We start from the raw sequence: 8,376 nt of genomic DNA on the forward strand, positions 1-8,376 counted from the left end.
GCAATATCCCTGTCTATCCCCGGCATATCTTTGTAGGACCAAGCAAAGCGTCTTCGAATTCGTGGAGAATGTCGATAAAGCGAGCTCTTTCATTTGGGTCTAGGGTTATCCCTATCCTAAGTTCTTGGGGTTCTAAATCGGTCCCTACGTTGTTCGATTCAGTGTTCTCTATAAGAGGTGCCCCTTTACCCTCCTCTAGTATTTCTTTGATTTTGTAAGGGGGTAGTTCGATCGAGTCTGGGCCAGGATCATCCTCAGTATCATCATAAACAGAATTGCAATCAAGATAACACGGAGAGTAAGCACAATCGAATTTATTCATGTTAATGTTTGAAAAATGTTGAAACAAAGAAGCCATCTGTGCTGTAGTCAGTGGCGGTAAAGGGACAGTTGCTGGGGCATTCCCCGAACTACTGTTACTCGATGATGCTAAGCTAGGAGAAACAAAGGGATGTGGAGTGACAACAGGAGGAGACTCTCTAATGACTTCCCTAGACTTAGACTCAGTTTCTGACTCCGACTCAGACTCAGATTCGAACTCATTATTTTCCGGTTCTCCTTTGAACATCTCTCCTCTAGTTGTGAGTTTGAAGAGCCTTTCTTGATTGTTGGTCCATTTGATTGATTTTCTCCATCCTTTCTGCGGATTGGCTGGGTTTGCATCTGTGATCAGGGCTTCGGGATTGAAATGGTCGTCTCGAAGTATCATGGTAATAATCTCATCCTGGCCCGCGTTATTGAATCGGTCTTCCTCGAATAAGAGGCTGACGGCTTGTTCGTCAGGATAAGGTGTGTGACGATTTCTGACGGTAGGAACCGTTTCCTGGGGAATGAAATAGCAATCGTGGAACACTTCAATTCTAGCTAGCTTGTTGCCTTTGAACATCCAAGGTTCGGGAAATCCGTGAAAACATTCATGGTCTCCTTCTTTGACGAAGTACCCATTCAGCGTAGGGTGATATGGCTGCATTTGTATTCCTTAATCTTTGAGCTCCTGGACTTGAGTAAGCATCTCGACGGCTTCGGACACAGTAGGCTTGTATCCTAACCCTAATGGTATCTTCTGGGAATGACCTTCTTTGAATGGTGGGAAGGTGTTGTTCCGGATGGGGTTTAGTGGCATTCCTGGGAAGTATCCCTGGGACTTGGGGTATGTGGTTGACCACTAAGTTGGAGTAGGGGTTGAAGTGTAGAGGGGCCAATTCACTTACCACAAGGTTGATGATTTGAAATCCTCCTAATTCGTGCACTGGATCTGACATCACTTGATTGTTTGACATCTTTTCGATGACGGCTTTGATGGGTGACGAAGTGATTGATACGTGCAATTTATATAGTCTTTTTTAGCCACTTACTGCACGCATTTCTATGTCATTCTACAGTTTTGTATTGCAAAATGACCCGAATAGGCTACTTTGGTTTGTTTCGTCTCATTTGCAGGAACGGACCTCAAAGTGGTAAGATCATGCCTTTTTCGTCTTTCCTAGCATGCATTCAAGGAGATGACAGACTTAGAGCGGAATGCCGTACCTCGGAAAGCGTGAAGGAGATCCTTAGAAGCTAACTAAATGAAGTCCAAGCTGTTTTCAGTGGCTAACTGCTCGATCGAATGCTTTATTGGTCGATCTAGTGGTTTTGACGGTTCAAAGTGTTCGATCGAGTCCCTGCTGTACTCGATCGAAGTGGGCTGAATGGGAGGTTCCCGATCGAAAGCCATATATGTTCGATCGAGAGGATTTGCTGAAGAATTACTCGATCGAGAGGTTTGAAATGCCTCGATCGAGTACTATGCTTAATTACACGGGCTTTTGTTCCGTGATTAGTTATTTTTCTAGTTAATAATCTATTCCCTATAAAAGGAAGACGTCATTACGTTAAAACACATTCTATTCTACACTAAGCTTAATCACTCTTTTTCTCTTAATCACTGCTGGAACTTGCTCTCTTGCGTTGCGTTGCCTCTTAATTCCGGATCTAAACTTTGTAATCCTCCTTTATACTTACTCTTAATTTAATTCTTTTGTTTGCTCTTAATTTTTGTTCCTTAATCCCTGTTTAATTATTGTCTTTGTTGATTTATGCTTCATCTTTATTATTCATCAATTATGTCTTTCTTAAGTATATTCATTGTTGTTATTGTTTATGTCATTAATAGCATGAGTAGCTAATTTCTCTTATGTTAGGATTAGGGGAGCCATGGTAGTGAGTTGACGATGTTGTGAATAGGATAGACGATTAAATTGTGAAAACTGTTTCTTTAACAATATAACTGTAATCGTTTAGTTGAGTGCACGCTTCTAAACCCATTAATTTGTTTAAATTCAATCCTGGATCGGAAGATTGGAATGAACATACCTGTTTTGAACAGTAGACTACCGTAATGAGGTCGGAAGTTAAGTTAGTCATAATCTAGGGTGGATAGCGGACCGGAAGGACCTTTCCCTTCCCCGTCTCACGATTAGATCGCCTGAACTATTTGCGACAGAGTTATTTAACTGCCATGGTGAACCAATTCCTAGCACATTTCTCTTTATTTGATCACATACTTTGTTCATCTTTGCTTTTACTGCTCTTTTCCCTATTTCTCTTGCTCTAATCTTTTTAGTAGTTAGAAATCAATTCAAAACACCCATTTGTTACCGGTGTTGGAGTTTGTGTCCTCGACAATAATGCGATCACATGCTTAAATCTCATGATAAGAGTATATGAGGGAAAGTAATTTTTTATTGTCAACTGATCCACAATATTCGGTAATGGTTGGCTGACTAGAGTTTGACATTACTATCATATGACAGTGGTGATCAGTTGATCCCGTAAGGTCATACCTCTAGGGTAACACTCTTAATTGATTGATTAATTAATTGTATGTTGATACAAGTTAATTAATTCCTTAAAATTTAACAAATGATTTTGTGAGTGAGAAAATGTATCTTATTGTAATTTGATTAAATAAGATTCGTACTGAGTAATTAAATTGTTTTCTTACTTAGGTTTATTTATTGTTTATGAAACAGTTAAAATAAGAATGAATGGTTTATTATAAATATAAGATGTTGTGATTTATAATTCAATGACCCATTTTACGTAATTGTAATTGTGAATTACTAGTTATTTTTTTTATGTGATTTATTTTGTTTAAATAATGATTTTCAATAAGTTAAAAATGCATTATTAAACAACATGTCTAGTAACATGTCCAATATGTCACACTACACAATTTAACATTTTGACAAACTTAAAATGAACCCTTTTTATCTAAAGGGTGCCGTGTAATTAAGGGGTGTAGGAGGTTGGATGTGTCTTGTTTATTTTATTAACAAACACAATTATACCCTACTAGTGTAGGCATGCAAGGCTAAATATCTTGAGAAGAAGAACTTGCAAAGGTATTGAGCACCCTTCCCTTGGTCTACCCGGCCACCCCTTGCAAAAGTAGAGAAGTTTTTTCTCTTTAATTCATTCATTCATTTTCATAGAATTATATTGATAATTGACTTATTCTCTCCAGTTTTGTTGAAGAACACACTAGAAAACTAACTCACAAAATTCTCTAATATTATCTCATCTTTACTAGTAGTAGTATACAATAATATTAGTATTTTTACGGAATATCTACTAATTTCTAGTAACAAAATTAGTTTATGTTTTAAGAGGGATTACCTTGGTACAATCCCTTAAGGAGTAGATCCTACTATTGGATCTAGGGTTTTTCACTTGGAGCATTTGATTTTTACTTAAGAAGACTAATTGGAAGGAGTCCAATTAGTATATCCTATTCGGCCTCCATTGTAAGAATAATAGATTCTTCTCTTTTATTCATTTGTTTTTGTATGCATAAGATCTAAATTAGTTTTATGACTAAACTAAATTACTTAAGTTATTAGTAGTCACTAATAAGAGATTAATGAATCCTACAATTGGTATCAGAGCCAAGGTTGTTGCATGCATAACCGGTTTTGTTTTTCCGAGTTAAAATGTTAACATATAAAACTTGTATTTTGTGATTTATGATGATAAATGCCAAGAAATTTTTGCATGTTAAACATTCTGGTCCTAAATTGATTTTAGGTCATTTTGATGATTTATGGTATTTTATTGCTCTTTAATATGATTTTAGTATTTTTATTACATTTTATTGAATACAACGTCACTTAAATTACTAAAATTAGTTAGACTTCGTCTCTGCCCATGAAATTTTAATATGTTGTCACATGCAATATTTACACACCGTATGTAAATTTTGAGATAAAATGGTTTTATTTTGCATGATTTATGATTTTTAAATGTGAAAATCACATAAATAGTGACTATTTTAGCAAAAATAGCTAAAATGAATTTTATGGCATGAAAAGTTTTCCCTATGTTGTATATATGATATAAACATCAGATCTAAAGTTGTATGTTAAATTTCGTATGATTTAAATGGTTATTAATTTTTATGTTATATAAATTGATAAATAACAACTTTAATAGTTATAATTGTAAATTCGATTTTTAATCATAAAAACTTGTCATTTCCAGGTTCTAGAAACTTATTTAGAATATTCAAAATTTTAATTTTGATTTATTGCATGATTTTATGTTTAATTTGGATATAAAGGGTTAAAATTTTGTTTTATACGATTTATTTGTGAAATAAATGTAAATAATCTAAAGGCAAATTTTTATTGAAATTTAGGAAGTTGGGAATTTTCCAGAATATACAAAATTATGATTTTGACATTTTCGAATATTTATGACTTTTTGGGAATTATTTCCTTATTATTATGAATAATAGTGTTTAAAGAGCAATTATAAAATATCAAGTTGCATTATTGTCAAATATTTAGTGAAGACTAAATTTTTGAGTCCTAAGATGGTTAGGGTAATTAACTTGGACATATGTGACACCCTTAAATTTAACGATAGATAAACACGTAAATTCTACAGAAAAACTGACAGGATATGTTTGTAATTGGTTCAACTAGACAAAAACCTGTAATTTTTAAAAAACTTTCTAAACCATTCACAAACAACTCCAACTTAAGAGTGTCGAAACCTGCAAAAGCTAACAACTAATTTACATGCCATAGCTAACGATAAGAAAATATAATGATACAAACCAAAATTAAAGAGGGAGACATATGTCCCTTCAAAATATATACAAAAACCAAAAGTCTAAAGGTTTACTACAAAAACAGCTAAACTAGGTCCAAGGTCCTTTTGCTCACTAGCTCGTCTGTGTACCCCAACTAAGCATCATCAACCTGTCAATCGCATTTTATACAAACACGAAAGCCACAATTCAGTGGGGAGTAACTTCGAGTCCTCCCAGCCACGAAACGTCATATTTAATGTAACATGTAGTGAAACATGTAAACAATATGATAAACAATGTAATTATCATGCATTCTAACCTATGACCCCTAAACTAACCAAATTAAACTATCATGTGAAACATATAACAATTAGTAATTCAAACTTTATCAATTGTAACCGGCTTACATCTCACCTATTACAATTCATAAAATCACCATACAAGAAAGGGCAATATATCAAAGACAGGCATAAGTTCTTAGTCCCGTCAATAGTCACTCTGTAACTCGAGTCTATACCACGAGGTAGGGAAGGTAATCGAACCGGTATCTTGGCTCAGCGGTTAATATGAATAAAACATGGCCAAGACACAACACAAACCTAGCCTAAAATCACAGAGACCTAGACATGCGGATACACACCACCGCACCCAAGACCCACAATTTTTCTAAAACAAAGTGAGTACCCTAAGGAGTCCACCAAAGGGTTGGCTAGTACTTAAGCTGACCACTTACTATCAAAATAAATAACGAGGTCATGCCCTAACTTGGATATAATCCCACCAAGTCAGGAACACAAAGGCTATTAAGCAGTGAACATATACTCGTCAAAGACTATAAAGACCTATCTATGACAAACACAACAACCTGCAAGAAAGTATTTAACCAATACCATTTCTAGCAATATTAACAATATTAAAGGCTTCAGGGAATCTAGGGCCGTTTTTACAATATAAGAAACTATTAAATTCAATCAACTATACATGTGAACTAAAAACTTGATAAATGGCCTAAAACAAGAAAAAGGCCGATTATCCAATTCATATAAAATTTCATCCAACCGAATTTTTACCCGCAACCCCAGCCCTGCGACAGGTACGGGTTAAATTGCGGCTGACCAATCACTCAATTGACTGACATCGAATCAGTCAAAGGGACTAAGGCTCAGTTTTCGGCACAATCATCAAAACATTACATTATCGCTATAAAATTCATTTTATATCCTATACTAACATGTGCAACTACCAATATAAACATGCTTTTTACCTTTAACATAATTTTTACTACTAACTTTATTTATTTCCTAAGACTACCCACATGTTACTTTTTACTAAACATATCATTAATAAACCCGAAACTACAAGTAATGCATGAAAATCCGCGAAACAAGCAACGGACCAACCCGGGCCAGCCGTGGGCCAGCCGTGGGCCTGCTGCCGCCACCCCTACACCTCTTTTTTTTTTCCATTTTTGTTCATTATAACACCGTCTGAAACATAATTAATCGTTCCCATACTTATATGTTAACTTAAACTAACCAAATTACATGAATTAGCCATGCATGCAACCATATTATCACGTGAAATTAACTACTTAAATAAAAATCACAAAAAACATACAAAAACAACAAAGAATGTGACGATTATTCGTCGAGTAACTCGAAATATGTTACCTTAAGCTAGAAAATGAGCAATTAGCACCTTGAAAACCAAACCCTAACAAGGAACTAGCCACTACCTTCGACAATATACGAGTCCCCAAACTCGTCTTCCAATTCTTCACCTAAATAAACCATAAAAACACAATAATAAGTACAAATACCGAAATTATGCCAAAATCGTCTTAAAACAACTTCAAGAAAACTGAAATTAAAATATACCAGGAGGTAGATCTCGAAGAGAGGATTCCGAAAATATAAATTATGTGAAAATCCGTCAAGAAACGAGAAAGTTATGGTGAAAACTAGCTTGAATTTGTATAAAAATGGTGTTTTGTGTTTTGGAAAGCTAAAATGTTCAAGGTGAAGGAGATAGACCAAGAAAAATCAGAAAAAAGAAAGGGGAAGGGGGTGTGCCGCGGGATAGGAGAGAAAGAGAGGAAGTTGCGGGTTTTAGTCGGGATTTTACGAGTCGGTTTTGGCTCGTTTCGATAATAATTAAAACCGTTTGTCAAACGCAAATTCCGACAAGACCAAAGTTCTTAAACACGAGATTACAAGAAAATTGAATACTCATACGACCCATTTCCAAAATCGTTTGCCCAATTTTCAACAGAATTGTCATTTTCCCCCCCGATATGCCCTTATTTCGAATTAAAAGATTTTTACACGGTTTAAACTATTTTTAAACGTTTCGAAACTATCAAAATAAATACTTTACCTCAAAATATAATAAAATTATATTTCTTTGAATTATTTTTACTTCAAATACATTAATATTAAATTCAACTTGATTAATAAATTGCTTTCGCAAAATAATAACGGTCCGAAATTTCGGGGCGTTACAATCACCCCTCCTTTTAAAAAGTTTCATCCTCGAAACTTAGAAGGAGAAATTATAGTAAACAACATCTTCATAATATGGTTATAAGAAAATATAGGTATCTTTTCAATGAAACGGTGATACTCTCGTTGATCAGACAAGAACATCCACATTCATATCAAGATATAAAAATATTTCTACACCAATAAATGAGAAAACCCATTATTGGGACGTCACCAACAACGAGATTTAACATTCACTAATGTTAAAACCATTAAAAATTATAAAAGCATTTTCAAAATTTTAGTTTAAAGTTCTATATTATGAATACTATCTTTACTAATTATGATTAAACACGGCTTAGTACCGCGGAAAAGGAGTAAGAAAAAGGAATCATTACACAAAACGAGAAATAGCTTAGGTATCCAATTGAACACTAGGGTTGAAAGAGAGTGAGAAATCATTTTCAAATGTTATAGAAAGAGGTCAATTTGTAGATTTAACTCCAAATTAAGAAAAATGAACCAAAAGTTTACTCAAATTATATAGAATCTATGCAAGATGGAAAACAACTCGGGAACGAGAAGTGCAAGTTGCGATAGGGAACTCACACCCAACAGACAAGAAGGAATTGAACTCTTAAAGGTGGAATTTTTGGATGAAGACAATAAAGATGTCAACGAACAAGACGCTTTACTCAAAAGGTCAAATGAGTTCCATAAAGGCGAACACAACAGAACAAGCCAGAATAGCAAGAATGACAATTGTCAGAGATCGGAATTAGGAAGATCGGTACATCGAGAAAGGTTCACTCAATTTTC

This window comes from Silene latifolia, chromosome 9 (assembly GCF_048544455.1).
Source record: "Silene latifolia isolate original U9 population chromosome 9, ASM4854445v1, whole genome shotgun sequence".
NCBI lineage: Eukaryota > Viridiplantae > Streptophyta > Magnoliopsida > Caryophyllales > Caryophyllaceae > Silene > Silene latifolia.